Genomic DNA, 16084 nt, shown 5'->3' with positions numbered 1-16084 from the left:
AAATAGACACCTTGCCTCACTCTTGTCAGTCGATCTTTTGACAATGTTGAATTCCCGTTCAATTGGCTGACCAATGTGGACTTAAAGATATACTTTCCATCAACTTCTACTGTTGGGTTGATCTTCTGTCTCTTTGCAATAGTGCTCGAGTCATGAACTTCATCCAAGAGCCCATCGATTTCATGTCGAATCTCACTAAGAGCAATGATCTCATCATCCCCATCTGGAACCTCTTGTAATTGCTTGTTATCACTGCTTGGTTGTGCAAAGTCATCGTACTCATCAGCCTCCCCCATCTCAACATCTAGTTTTGACCATGTTAAATCTGTATCCTCCCAAGGGTGTAACCACCAATTCAAGTTATCTGCTTTGCTAGGTTTCAATCCCAATGATTGACACAACATTTGTGCTTGATGCAAGCCCTCTTTCAAGGCATCCACTATTACATCATCTGAAGACACACATTCATAGTTGCCTAAATCTACTTCTACAATTCCATCTTTTTTATTCAAGCACTTCCATATATGCTCTTGTTTTTTATGAGCCCTTGAGAAAACCAGCCCATCTGAACTACATTCATGCATGGAAATCTTATTCAAAGTACCAACACTATGCAACAAATCTCCAAAGTCAAAGGCTCTCTCTTGTCCCACCATACCTCCAATTTTACTAAAATAAATTTTAGCTGCATCCGATCCAGTGAGATGCAATGGGCACTTGAGAGTAGGATAAAAGTCACGAAAAACCTTTATGAGAAGCACAACAAAATGGCATGAGAGTTGAATATCTGTGTAGGCCTCTCTACTTATGAAATTTATCTTCAAGTTGTACGTTGCATGTTGATGTATCCACAACCTCCAAAGCTTGAAGAAGAAACTAACCTTAGCTGCCATCACCACACGATCCTTCAAGTTTAGATACGGTGATAGGAAAACATCAATGTAATCAGCCACAATATGCAAATATGCCACAGTTCCTTACACACTTCTCTCTTTCTTCTGTAATTGTCTCATACAACATTGCACTTGTCTGCTTGCAATCCTTTGGGCAGCTGCCCAATTTTGACGATCATTTCTTTGTATATCTCCAACTTGTAGCTTGTGTTTATCAATGGAAAATGAGTTATAGACCATTGCAACATGATTGAGTGTAATCCAAACTTTACCAATCGCAAGTTGTCGAGTAGGGCTATCAAGTGGACTAACAAGCTTTTTTCCACAATGTACAAAGTCTTGATCATGTAAACCATACACATGCCCTTCCACTATTCTCCCTCTTAATTTCCATCCACACCAATTAATAAAGAATCGGTCGCTATGATCTCCAAGGTAATCTTCAAGCATGAGCTTGCGCCGTCTACTATCTCCATCTGAAGAATGCCCAATTATTGGACCTATTGTATCCTTTAGCTTTGCACTCCATAAATGCTCCACAAGATTCCATTGATTTCTAATAAAAACACTATCAAAGCGGTTACATGTGACTTGCACTACCAAAGCTAGTCGTGGAAGACTCTCATGAAGAGGGTTTACTATCAAAAGTCTTGCATAATTTCCCACCACATGATTTTGAAAGGCATCCACTATCGTATTATAACCATGTGACCCCTCTCCTACAATAATTGTGTCGTTTGTAAGGCATTGGCGACGTTCTCCTTTACTTCCACAGAATCCAATAAGAGTGTCATCCTTTGCATTCCATCTGCATTAAAAAAAGTTTGCTTTAACTTTCAATATCTTACAAACTTCCTCTACATGATTGAAAGTAAAAAACATTGCAAACTACAAGACATTAGATCTATTAAGATCACCTTATGCGACGTTTGATGGCAGTCTCATCTTCAACAATGATAATCGGCACCATTGACATTACTCCATGTTTACTTTTTGCATCCATGTATATCTTACCCACTGCCTCAAATATATACTCATGCTCTCCAGGCATGAAGTGAATTGCTTTTTTCCCTTGCCTTCTTGTAGTGCACATGGATGGCCCTCCAAGGTTAGTACTCATAAATTCATGCAAGCGTGGCCCGCCCCAAAGCTTAATGAGCTCAAACATGTTCTTTGTGGACTTATTGAATCGTTGTGCTTGTTTTGTTCGTACTATATTCTTTGCTACATCTTGAAAAAAGTCCCACAAAGCTTGTTTACCTCCAAATTTACCTTGTCGATGGGCCTCAACTATATTATTACAAAAGCGTCGCACATCCTTCATGTTAAAGCATTCAAAGTTTGCTTCTTTCAAGGACCTAGTCCTCACAGAAAGCACAACAATTCTTGCTTCTAACCACCATAGCTTTCTCTTGGATTCTTTCAAGTCTTTCTTGGACTTAACTGTCACATTTTTCAACTCTTCACTGCTAAGATAATCTAATCGCCTTCCTCCTCCTGTATTCCTAACCCCTCTCTTCTCAATAGCAGTACTCTCTCTATATACTCTCATGCGAAAATCATCATAAGTGGGAATTTTTTTACAATACTCACAAGTAAAACTTTCAAAGGGATTTCCACCACATGAAATACGAAGGCAATTTATGTGTCTGTAGCATCCATCTACCTTAATTTCAAGAGATCCGTCATATAAGATAGCTTTTGTATATGGCTCTGGATACCATTCCTTTCCTATTTTAAGGTCGTGTAGAATAGATTTTATGTTGACGTCACATGCTTTGTAAGGCACGGTCCTTTGCCATAATCTGCAACAGAGCAAATTTAAATCATAAGAAGAAGGCATATATGGGTCACCTGTACAAGTAGAAGGTCCTTCTAAATTTGTTGATACGGTACTTTCTTTGGTTGGGTAAAGAAAAGAGCTCAGTGACTTTTGTTGTGGATCTGCATGAAAGAGCTTCTTTGGTCGCCCTCTAGCATTTGTCAAAACTACATGGTTGGTACATGTTTTTTTGGATATAGCCATGATGTGAGACTTTGACTTGATATGCTCTGTGAGAATCGTATGCAAGTCCGATCTTGAAGGGCACAAATGCAACCATTTCTTATCATACTTACATACAACTCTTACTCTCCCTTTATCTTTGTAGTCATTCAATGTTGCCTCAATAAGCTCAAAATCAGATCCTGTGTGATTTCAAGTCAAGTCAAAACTCACAAATTAATCTCTAAAATGATTAGAAATTATCCCTAAGATACATATACAAAAGTGATTTTAAAACAAACCCCAACCTTACTAAAGCTCAACTCTTTCATAAACCAGTAATTGTCGTATATGAAAGTAACATTTTATTGGAGGTTTCAATGGTTAAAAAGATGTCACTTGCCTTCGTGAGTGCTATTAAAAATATCCATCTCCTCTACTGCAGCTAAAACCGCAACCATATTAACTTCATTGCTTTCTTCTACATCTTTTGAGTTAGATGTCGCTCCCACCTTCAACCCTTGATTTGTCAAATATCTTATTTGATGCGCTTGGCCTTCTAATATATGGGTTCTCATGAAGTTAGAAAGACACGAGTAAGCAGATTGCTTGCCAATGACTCCCGATCCATAAGGAGCTTCACATTCATGGCACTATACTCGAGCCAAGGGTGCACCATTAAGATCTTCTGTGGCAAGCTCAAACCTATCATCTCTCGGTGGGTTTCACTCCCTCAACTTCTTGCGAGTCTTCTCACATTGGTTTAGCCAACTTTCAAGAGTAGACTTTGAAATCAATGTGCTCTTGAGCATGCTTTTAACATGCTTTAGGTTGTCACCTGACTTGTGCAAACTATGATCACCTTCATCGCTTGCATTGAAGTTAGTGTCCTCGAGAGTATCCTTCAAGCCTTCACATATGTGTTTTCTAGGCCTGCTCTCATCCCCAACCTTATCTACCATGCTTGAATCTCTCTTTATACCAATAAACTTGACATTCTCTACATGCCAACGCTCTTCTTGTACTGGGTTTATGGTGCAATCACTGTCATCATCTTCATCTTCAATTATGAATTTAAAGGGACCAGATATAAGCTCATCTTGTGTAATCTCTTGTCGTATTGCACTATACGTGGAATCAACCATAACTCAGACATAACCCAAAAGTTTCTTCTCACTAGACCCATAATCAAACACCTTCATGCGAGTTGTTGAAGCCATGAATGATAAACCTTATAACCACATACAAAAATAAAATAAAATTAGTTACTTCTCATATATAAAAACACTGCGTATATATCTGACTCCTTGCTGTAAGCAGACACACAATGGATCATAGATCTCAGGAGCAATCCATGGCCTTCTTTTCCTTTCCACCACTCCTTTCCATCGGCACTCATCTACGATGTGCATGGGCTCATTTGGTCCCCTAGATGGGCAGTTGAGAGCTTGTCTTTTCATACCAGAAATAAGCATGAGACCCCAATCTATGATGCCCACCCTGGGGGTGTTATCTCTGGTGAAATCCAACACCATGTTCTTGGCATGTAAGTCCGAATGGAAGATACTAGCACTATGCACGGCCTTCATCCCATCCACCAATTCATGAATAATGTTTTGCATATTATTGATGACGCCCACGATCCTAGTCCTCTCCTCTGCAGAAGGCACCCTGTCACGATCAGGTTTGAACCCCATTAATGGCTTGTGGAGGTGCTTGATGGTTCTCCTATATTTACATTTTTGAAAAGGGCCCCACATCAATATATCATCTATTATACCACCATTGAAAAAGGGAAAGACTGTAACCCAAGGGGGCTCATAAGTAAAGGCAATGTATCGTACAATGGATGCATTGACCTTTTGCATCCCACACTCCACTTGGAATTGCTGCAGCTTAACATTGTTGAAGCCCTTATACATTTTGGTGCAATATGTTAACTCTAAAGGAAAATAAGTAATATTATCAATAGTAACTTGGACACACTGTCCAAAGGAACCTTCACCAATGACTCTACCTAGCTTGATGGCATCAAAGGGAATGCCAATCGTTGGTGCGCATTGGTGATTCCTCAATGTGCGCAACATAGTTCCTACCCCTGATGGATTCTCTCTCTACCTTGTTGGACTAAAACTAGGACTTGCATTTATAGTGGTCTTTAGACGTTTTATTAGAGAGGTTGCTCGCTTTAAGCGTGCCACCTCTTCTCTCCACTTCATGTTCCAAAAGACTAGCCTCTCCTTCAATGCAGACACTGGTGTTAACTCCTTAAGATCTTCAACCATCTTGGGTGCATTTCCAAGCAGTGTACGACAAAGATGCAAGTTCTTCTCGAGATCTCAAAGTGCATCAGTGAGACTAGGTGCGAAAGCCCTTGCTGCTGCAACATGGTCTGCATGGATGTGCATGCTGAATTGCAGAAAGTAACAAAGGCAATTGCATTACTATTGATGAGTGATATCTGCTCTTCTGTGCTGGATGATATAGCCTCTATCAAGCAAATGCGTAGTGCTTTGGCAATGTTCAAGGCCATCTTCACAAATTGTAAACTCTCCACAATAAAGAAAAGAAGTGTATAAGCATAATGGCCAAGGCTTAAGCTACCAATTGTAAGTTAAGCTACATAACTTTAATATAAATGTATGACATATAATATTTGATTAAGAATACAATTGTATGATATCAATCTTAATTTATATTGGTGTTGCATATGAACTTCAATTGCATGATACCATCTAAATATTGAAAAGGTAACACAAATTACATCTATTCATAACTTATTAAAAACATACAAATGCAAGAACATGATAGATTTTAAAAAAACTACACATAGATCTGGACATTTTTTGGCCGAATAGATGACCTAAATGCCCATCCCATTGAACAATAGCAAACAATTAGTGTATCAGGACATTACGAAACCAAATGCACGATCAAATGCCCATCATTTATTTTATGTGTAGCTTGTCAAGACACTATTTAGCCGAATTCACGACCAAGTGCCCATCTACACCTAGGGGGGAAGGGAGGGTATCACAACCAAAGTGACACCTCTATGCCGAGTTCACGACACAGTGCCAAGTCAATTGTTACATACTTATCAAAAGACACTCACTTGCCGAGTTCACGACTAAGTGCCTATTTAACAAGCACCTTTTGGCCTTATGAAATCATCACAAGACAAACATATTATGATGCACTCATCCCCCAAGATGCACTCATCCCTTGAGACCCTTATACATAGTGATGATTCTAATCATGTGTGTACCTATGTTATGCATTCAAGGAGGCAAGGGAGCATTAAGTGTTAATCATAGAAGTACATATACATAAATACATAAATCTATTAAGATAGAAGTACATATACATAAATAAATACATGTATCTATTAAGATATTGGTACATAAGCAATCTTTTAAATTATACACGTTACTTTGCACATTTGTCATAAAATTCTTTTTCACAATTCTCTTCTTATCCCCCATTTCTCTTAATCAAAGGGATTCTCATTACAATTTTGAAGCTTTTAAATCATTTTGTAGGTCCTAGGGAGGGTCTAAGCAATAATATCTTATCTTATTTTCAATATTGCAGAAGTAAATCTCCATTCATGCTAATTCAAACAAAATAGGAGAGGTGCACGCTGAATAGAAAGATCAAAACACCAGTACGAGAAAACCATCTATGTTGGAAAGCATTTCTTTGTGACATATAATAGACCAAGCATCTCAAAGTAGATGTCTTAATTATTCTTAAAATAAAAGCACAAAGTTGGATTGTTGAAACTGTGTATACCTCTTATTATCTTCAAGCATGCCAAGCACACAAATTTTCCCACAGGTTATGGATAGAAGGGCGTGTTCTACTAGCATTGACATTACAAAGCAGGGTTGCAGACGTTTTTGCTACCAACATACATCCAACTGCCACATAGGAAAATGTATTTTGTTAGATCATGCCATAGGGGTTGTTATTGGAGAGACAACATTTGTGGGTTGTCAATGTGGCTATTCTGCATCATGCAACCTTAGGTGGGACAGGTAAAGTTGGTGGGGACAGGCATCCTAAGATAGGAAATGGGGTTCTGATAGGTGCCACTACAACCATTCTGGGCGACGTCAAGGTGGGGGATGGGGCCAAAATTGAAGCTGGTATAGTGGTACTCATGGAAGTTCCACAAAGGACTATTGCAGTCAGTTTCCCAGCAATGCTAGTAGGCCTAAAGCACCAGCCTACTCTCCTCAAGGAGATGCCTAGTTATACCATGGATCAAACATGGTTTGATTATGTGATTTAAGCTGCTCAAAAATGCATTTTTCAACTAAATAAATATTTATCTTACAAGATAATGATGGTGTACCTGCGAGCTGTCGATTATAGATTTATTCTACACAGAGAGAGAATAGCTGTGGGTGACAATGAGGCTAAAATGGATAGCATCGACAAAGAAGGAAGCATCAAACAACGTTGACAGTATTATTGAGAGCATCGACAGGTGGCAGCATCGAATGTGGGAGGAGGCATCGAACTACATGGGAGGAAGCAGCATCGTTGGATAGCATCAATAGGAGGTGGCATCGACAGGAGGCATCAATGACAACACGTGGGAGGAGTCGTCGATGGACATCATTGACAGGAGGCAGCATCTGCAGAAGGCAGTATTCGAAGGAGGTAGCATCCACCACAGCATCGAACGTCAGCATCGAACGCTCATCAAACGTCAGCATCCACAGCATCGAACGTCAGCATCATCGGCAACATCCACATCAAGCATCAAACATCAACAATAGAGGAAGGAATCCACAGCATCATCGACAGTATCCACAGCAAGCATCATTGGCAGGTAGAGGAAGGCGGGAGGAAGGTGGGAGGAGGGCGGGAGAAAGGCGGAAGGAGGGCGGGAGCAGGTAGAGAAAGGTGGGAAGAAGGCGAGAGGAGGGCGGGAGGAAGGCTGGAGCAGGTACATGAAGGCGAGAGCAGGGCACGAGCAAGTAAAGGAAGGCGGGAGCAAGTAGAGGAAGGTAGGAGCATGCAGGAAGGCATGAGAGAGAGAGAGAGAGAGAGGAGCCGATGGGTAATTTAGAGGGTGGAAAATAATGAGAGAAAGAGAAGGTGGGCATTTATGACAAAAACATCCACATGCATTTGCACTTAGTCCACATTACACCTATAGTACTATGTGCATCAATGTTGCACATATACCCATGCACTAATGCACATAGTCTTGATATCATCTAACTTGGCTCATAGATCACTACATGAATAGTGACCCACACATCCCTCCTAGGAGTCTTACCCCAATGCATACCCAAACCTTCACCTTTCATACATACTAACACGCACATAGTAGGGCATATACGTTAGATCACACCATTTCATGTGGAAACATCTTTATGCAGGTGAACTTTTAGGATCAAACATTGAAACAAAATGTGATATGCAAAGAACAAAGGGAATCAAAAGCTAGAGCATAAAAGCTAAGGGAGGCATAAGGTAACACTCATTTGGACAAGTGAAACAACATTGATTGACTTATTCTTTGATTATCTAGTGTGTTATAAATTTCTTGATTGATGAATTCAAAAGTTGTTGAAAAAGAGCTATAGTTTTCTTACATTCTAAGCACTTGACTGTGCTTGGAATTAAGGAGATGTGCAATCATTGCTTATGATGGTCCATGTATGTTTTGAAAATTGTCACAAAATTCATTGAACTTGATTAGCTAGCAACAAAAAGAATGAGACTTAGAAAGCAAAGATAAGAATAGACTGAAAGACCGAAAAACACTCAAATTATAACAAGAAGGTCTAGGACTTAAAACCCTCATTCTAGATTCAAAATATTGCCCCCCATTGAGAGAAAATACCTAGCCTTAGAAGGAATCCTTAACCTTATTCAACACATTGTACAATTAAATATCTCTATTATGACTGAAGAAGCTATGGAACATAGCATCATAGAGTTGGAGCATGAAGGTCCAAATCAATTTGCAAATATCAATGATGATACATAGCAATAGCTTGCACACATATAAGCTATGATGTCCAACCTTCACAAAATCATTCTGAATGTAGAAGCATTAGGGTTCTTGTGAGATTTGCTTTCAAATTTAGGAAGAACACATGAAACTCAAAACCACAAGCATAAAGCCACAAAATGATTTTGTAATTGTCAGGGAAAACTAACTTATTGTTGTATTGTCCTGCCACAACGAGGGATCTTTAAACTACTGTGTCCATAACGACTCCGTCTCACTTTCTTGATATTTGATTGAATGCAAAGGTTTCGCCAAGGGGAGCTACTAATTGCCAGACCATCTCTCTTACTGAGACTTGTATTGTATTATTATTAATGGTGTCAAAAAAGAATCTCTGAGTTACAAAATTGGAAGTCATTTGGCCTCCATTTGGCTAGCTAACTTAGCTCATTATTGGTAAAGTGATTCTCCTTACAAGGTCCCCTAAGATATCACCAAACTTTTGGCCATATTGCAGCCTAGACAACTTGCCCATCTCCTTCTCCTAAGAGGAGTTTAATGTGTGGCTACCATATCTCAGGTAGTGTAAATCACCTAGTTATGTTAACAACAAAAGCTTGTGGACTGGGATATAGGATTTTGGGTTGTGAATAGTTAATCCCCATTGACTCAATTTGGGAAGAACCTCCCTCCAAATATGGGGGGCATGGAAACCATCCCTGAATAACTGTGAAGGTGTTTCACTCCTCCACAGACACATAGACCATCTAAAATGTCTTTGTTCATTAATTTTTAACGTATAAAAAGAGCACCTGAAATGAGTTTCTAGTTAAATACTCTATCTCTAAGAGGAGCCCTAATGTTCCAAAGATGAACAAGTGCCTCCTCAATCTCAACATCTGACAATTCAATGCCCTAGATTCTGCAAATGTGGCTAAAATCAAGTCAGCACCTTAACAATAGCTTCCTAACATGAGTGGAAGACAATGATTGGCTGATATTCTTGCCTTCTATGCAGAGAGAGGGGGTGTTATCCATACTAAGATGCGATTTACTACTACACCATTGTACCACTTCTATTTTGACCACTATCCATGATAGTTTACAAGGTTGAGTGAGTTGAGCAACCTCTTGATTGCCCTCCTCCAACACTTCTAATTTGCCTTGATGTAGCCAATGCCTAATTTAAAGGACTCCTTTTTTTCCAAGATCCACAACTCTTAAAACATAAAGTGGGCCACTTTACTCAAGATAGTGAGCCACTTAACTTGAGGTAAGTGTGGGTAATTTTTTGGAGCCATGCACTACCTTGCCGCACACCATTTTACTAGCATATGCCCTAAAGGGAAATGCTAATAAAATTGCAAGGAGAGGGAACAACTATGGATGCTTTGCCTCATTCGACAAAGGCACCTGTGTTGCCTCTGTGTTGCCTATAATCCTCAAACTTTGAAGTTGTCTAGATCTTAATGTGAATTGATGAAAAGCTATGATAGAATCCGTCCCCCCTCCCCCATGCTAGTTGAAAAATATTGTCTCATGAGAACATATATGCATTTAAGTATTGATTCCCCTCCCCCCATCTTCCCCCCACCCATCCCCTTTCCATCCCACACACACCCCCCTGTCCCCCCCCCCCTCCCCCCTCTTGATTCCCTAAAAAAGTGTGTTTCTAAAAAAAATTGAATTAAAAAACCCCTAATGTAAATTTTACATGAGGTGCATTTATAAACCCCTTCTGTTTTTTGAAAATTGTAAGTCCACATAATAAAAATACCCATTCTTTTGAACTCACGTGGTATATTACATGTTCTATAGGTGACCCCCCCCCCCACCGAGGTCTACACCTGCTCTTCCCACTAATAGGGAAGATGTATTAGATGAATTGGTCAAAGACATGTAGGATCTTTAGTTGAAGGTTGCAAAATTGGATGAGAAAGGACAAAAGCAAAGGGATATGCAATAGCTCCTAAACGAGGAAAAATATGTATGTGGTGTGATAGTTTGTAGGATGAAAGGAACGATTGTGGTGCTTATGAAGAAGCCTTGGCATGACAGCTTATCTTTTGGAAAGATGGCAATATCCACACACAAGAAATGAGATTTCTTCTTGCTTTTAATTTTGGAAAGGGAGATATGCAAAAGTTGTTGGAAAACTTCATTGTTTGAAATGCTTATGAGGTTGTACATGCTTCTTCTTTTGGTTTGGTCTACAATTGGATAGAATGCCTCGCCAAGTGATGGTTTGTCCAAAGGTTGGGTTTGAAGGTTGCAATATGGACACATGCTTTGAATACAACTAAAAATAGAAAAAATACTGATAGTGAATTGTCTCATGTAGGGCAATACATTAGTGATATTACTAGTTGGGAGAAATATAAGAGAGATGAAGATAATGCAGGGATATCTAAGACTTGAGTGACAAGAAGAAGAGTGGATCTGCCTAAAGTTGGAAAGCAGTCACCTCCCAAGCATGTTATGGAAGAGATTGGATAGGAAAAAAAATAGGATAGCAAGTAAGAAGGCAAACAGTTGGGATATAAGTTGCAATCTGATATTGAGTTAGCCATGGATGTCTTGAAAGATCCTATAGTGGAAGAGTCACCCATTACATATGTAGATTTTCTAAATGCATCTGAAGAGTTTTATGAAGATCATGTTTTACTTGATGTAGGGACTGAGAAGAGAGATTTTTGAAGTATTGGATGTACATGATTTATAGGATACAATGATTGTTTTTTAGAGAGTTCATGAGGTTGAGGATATGCCTAAATTAGAGGATGTTAGATGTAATACTTCGCAATTGGAAAATGTTTCGGATGCTTTGTCAAAGGCCTTAATAGGAAATTCTAAGATGCTTCAAGATATGAACTACTTCACTATTTTTTGTGACAGCCAACATGTGTTGGATGTAAGTGAGGCGCAATTTATGTTTGATGTACTACACAATTCTTAGTTTAAGTAGATTTCCATGTGCTAGGACTTTGAAAGAGTAGGCATGTTGATATGTATTTTTTTATGGATACATTGATAGCCCCTATATGGAGACTCAACAACCTCTAGTATATGATGCGCACTCAAGGCCTAATGACTATGGAGTGCTTGGTATGGTATTTGTAACGTGTCCACTAGAACCATTCAGGACACGTCTTAGCAGTCCATCGGAAAGGATGTCTAGAAAACTCCGCCCGGCACTCCCATGGAATGTTATGGGTTTTGCAATCTAGGTCTTCCCGAGTCTACCACGTAGCAGAAGTATCCTGGCCGTTCCCACTTAGGATCGACCTGAATTTGGGTTTCCCTGTTTGGTCATTAGCTAGCAACAACTAGCGTCAGACCCGAGCGAACTACTTTACGCAGAAACGCCAGGTCCGAAGCGGATTCACGCTGCACTTGGTTCAAGGAGAATGGGAAACGAGAGGGATGCAAAGCTCGACCTCTCTGCCATAAGGCATAGTCCCATTCTGTTCCCCTAAAACAGCGTAAATCGGGTAATAGTTAATTCTAAGTCATCGTTCTCGTTACTTGTTTCGATGATGACGATCATCCTCTGTTCGTCGAAGACTTTGAGAAAAGTTCCCGGCTAACCAGGACCACCCATCCGTAGGACGGACCCATGATCCATCCTCCGCACTTTCCTCGGTTTGTTTTAGTTATGTAATTACCTACCACATTAGTTTGACATATAACAAACAGCTTCCTTGATTAACCCTGTTAAGCACTGGTTCCTTCACGTAATCTTATCACAGGACATAAAGAAAACAATGCCAAACAACTTCTTTGTTATCATTTTATCCTTTTATCTTTGAAATACAAGGAGTTCCCGCCTGTAGGCGTATTCATAATCCGCACGAGGGCTATCCAGTAATCCACCAGGGATCACTAACCCAAGTTTCCGCCCGTAGACTAGTATGCGGGCCTCGAGATCCAATCCTGAGTCACGTTAGTCTCTTGTGCAGGGCCCGGAAGGCGAGGGATTTACAGCCAGAGCCCCCCCTGGCACCCAAGCGTCCTCCTGCTCCAAGCAGAACTCAACGGAGAGACCTCTCACGGCGGGTTCGGTCCACGTTCCCGGCGCGGCTAACAACCCCCTTGGTTAGGGTTAGGCAGGCAGTCGGGGGTAATTGAAGCTGCCTCTCCCTTCAGGCTTCAACCTGAAGTATTTAGATATATTTTCATCCTTTAGTTCATTGAGCAAACAATGCAAACAGTCCTTTCTAAGCTGTTACAAGCACAATCAATTTCAATGGTCGTTTAGCTGGCAACTGTTAAGGAGTGACTCCTTTTCTCCGAATGCAACCCGCATTTGATCCGGAATCAATTGCAACTTGGCAAGATTCCTATCATTCTTGGGTTAGGGTCATACCCTACCAATACTTTAGGTTTTGTTGTGGTAGATTCCAGCGACCATGTCGCTTTAGTTTATTGTCTGGTCATTTGCTTCAAGGCAAATACCTAAATTTCCTTTTCCTTGGCAATTATCCCCCAAGAAAAGTGAGTAACAGGATGATTACTCATCCTCTTGTAAGTTAAATTCTTTCAATAACTTGCCAACCTCATTTCGAGAGATGACAAAAACTCTCTTGTGGACAAATCTCAAGTCTATACAATGTTGCAGCTTTTTGCACATGTATTGCATCTAGTTTCACGGGATCATTCCACCCATTGCTTAGCGTTTTCCGGTCACGGAATTTACCTTCAGGGTTTTAGGGTATTCTCCAAACCATTCCTAGTTATGTGGCCCATGGTACTAAAGATAGGCAACTCCGTCGGGGTTCCATCATTTTGAACGAATGATCCTTAGGATAAAACCTTAGATCATTTTATGCATAAGCACCCAATTGACTGGACATTCCGAATGTGTGTAAGATCTTAGGGTTTGCGGTTCTAACTTGGCAACAAATGTAAAACTAGGTCAATTCTTGCCGCACCAAACCCTAGTTAGCACTTGGGATACTTATCATATCGACTGAACCATGCCCAAATGAATCCCTTGTGGTTTATGTGATTTAGACAGCACAATATACTTGTCTTGCGACAAGGATGAACCTTTCCCAAAGGTGATAAACTAGATCAATAGTTACAACTACACCAATACGTGTAAACATGCGATTCACTGCTTCTACGCATCACATGGTTCATAATAACCCTATCCTTTCTTGGCAAAGTAAAAATGCCTGATAATCTGGACACTAACTTTCCTAGGTCCTACTAGGATTTTATGTCAAATAATCATGCCACTTGCAAGTCCATAGATCATTTTCGTGCCTTCCTTCTATTCCTTTTCGAATAACATCTTATGGGTGTTAACTTATTACAAGGAAGATTTATCCAAAAACGGGACATGCCATTAATCTTTCCATGCCTATTAAAAAGGTGTACCTCAATAATTTCAACCTCGTAATGAGGCAACAGATGTCCTAGGTTCGTCACTTTTGAATGCACAAAAGGAACTTACTAATAAGGTCCTGCGAATGCATAGACACCTTATGCTCTTTTCATTAACTCCATTGAACGTACCAATGATCAATTTCCATATCTTAGGCTATCTCTAATAAATGTTCAAATAGCCAATTCATTTTCCAATTGCACTTAACTTGACTAGTTGAATTCGAGCATGCATGAGTGCTTCCTAATCCGTGAAGTTATCGTGATTAATTCAATACTTTTGTGTGGAATCCAAATAGATCAAACCTGGACTTGTGAATTCCGGGAAATGTCCACGTATGCTCGGGGTGAACCTTCCGCATCGCACCTTGTGATCTTTTTAGAGGCCATCGCGAATTCGATCTCCAGTTAGCCTTTGTGGGTTTCAACTTTTGGCCTTGGCTTGCAGTCTTATGACCTTGGTCCGTCTCCCTTGTATGCGCAACTCTCTTTGATATATGGCTTCCTTGACCGAAGTTCTGACTTGCGGAATTTGCCTTGGGAAGGCCTTAGGGTTCTTATGAGGTCCCTTGGACAATGGAGATTTGAGAGCTTTAATCCACCTTGAAATTCCGGGTTTAGGAAGGATTGTGTGGGCCTTACGATGATGTTCGCGGAAAAGGACTCTTGCGAATGGGCCTTGCAAGAATGGGGACTTTAGAGTTCTTCTTCTCCTTCCCTAAAATCCAAGGACCGGCCTTGTAAGTGATTAGTGGGAGGGGCCTTTATGGGTTTCCTCTCTTATTCCTCAAAATCCCGGCCCATGGATGACTGGTGGGAAGGGGTTTTGTAGCCTCCTCTTCCTCAAAGTCCCGGGATGGACTTATTGGGTGATTGGTGAGAAGGCTCGTAGCTTTCTTTCCTTCAAAGTCTCGGGGGGGGGGGGGGGGGGGGGGGGGGTATGAATGGGCTTTATGGGGATCTCGTGGAAAAGGGGGCTTAAGAAGCCCCCTTAGAAGCTTCTAAGAAGCTTCTGGTTGACTGTAGCAATGTCGAGGAGAGGGGAGGGGATCGTGATCAGGCGGGGCGGCGGACCATGGCGGCGTTTCATCAGCACGGCAACCTCCTGCGGCAGCATGGCGAGCTCCCCGTGCAGCACGGCGAGCTCCTTCTGCAGCACCGCGAGCTCCCCCTGGCACGTCCGGCACACCCCCCCTGCACGGCGACCAGCTCCCACGTCCGGCACCTCCCTCCAGCTCATCCCCCATAGCTCCTTCCTCTCACGCCCTTCACACGGTCCGCCCTCCTCCGCGGCAGCCTGGCGACCTCCTCCAGCATGGCGACGGCGTCTTCTTCCAGCACCTCCAGCACGTCGACCCTTCCTCACGGCCGTCTGACCCCTTCGGCCCCCTCCGTCCAGCACCTTCACGTCCGGCACCCCTCACGGCTCTTCATTACCGTGGCCTTCCACCCTTCTGTCCACGGCCGTCTGTCCTTTCCCCCCTCCCCAAGAGGGGGTTCTTATAGTCCAAGGGGGGAGAGGAGTCCTCCCCACGTGTCAGTTGCATGGCTCTCTCTCTTCACCTCCCTCATGCTAGCCCATCCCTTTCCCCCCAGCCACACATCGGCTGGGGAAGATAATAAAAAAATTTGCACTAATTCCACCTTTATCCCCTTATCCTCCTCCCAAGAGGGAGTTTTCCCGCGGCTATGCCGGTTTGAATCCCCGACCCTATTTTCGTAAGGTGGAGTGTCTCCATTTCCCGCGTGTGGCTATAGATTAGCTGCTGGCACTAGTGATAATCTTTGCACGAGATTTACACGATGTGCGGGAAGTCAATATTTGCGGCACGCAGTGTGCGG

The 16084-nt window shown here is 41.5% G+C and overlaps 1 pseudogene; it reads left to right on the top strand.

Moving 5' to 3' along the window:
- Positions 1–204: 204 nt before the first annotated feature.
- Positions 205–7174, top strand: LOC148021774 (serine acetyltransferase 5-like; annotated as a pseudogene).
- The last annotated feature ends 8910 nt before the right edge of the window (positions 7175–16084 follow it).

The sequence above is a fragment of the Lygodium microphyllum genome, chromosome 17 (genome assembly GCF_053477565.2).
Source record: "Lygodium microphyllum isolate KBCC chromosome 17, Lygodium_microphyllum_v1.1.10, whole genome shotgun sequence".
Lineage (NCBI taxonomy): Eukaryota > Viridiplantae > Streptophyta > Polypodiopsida > Schizaeales > Lygodiaceae > Lygodium > Lygodium microphyllum.
Note: the sequence above shows the minus strand (reverse complement) of the source record. Positions and strands in the feature narration are given on the sequence as shown.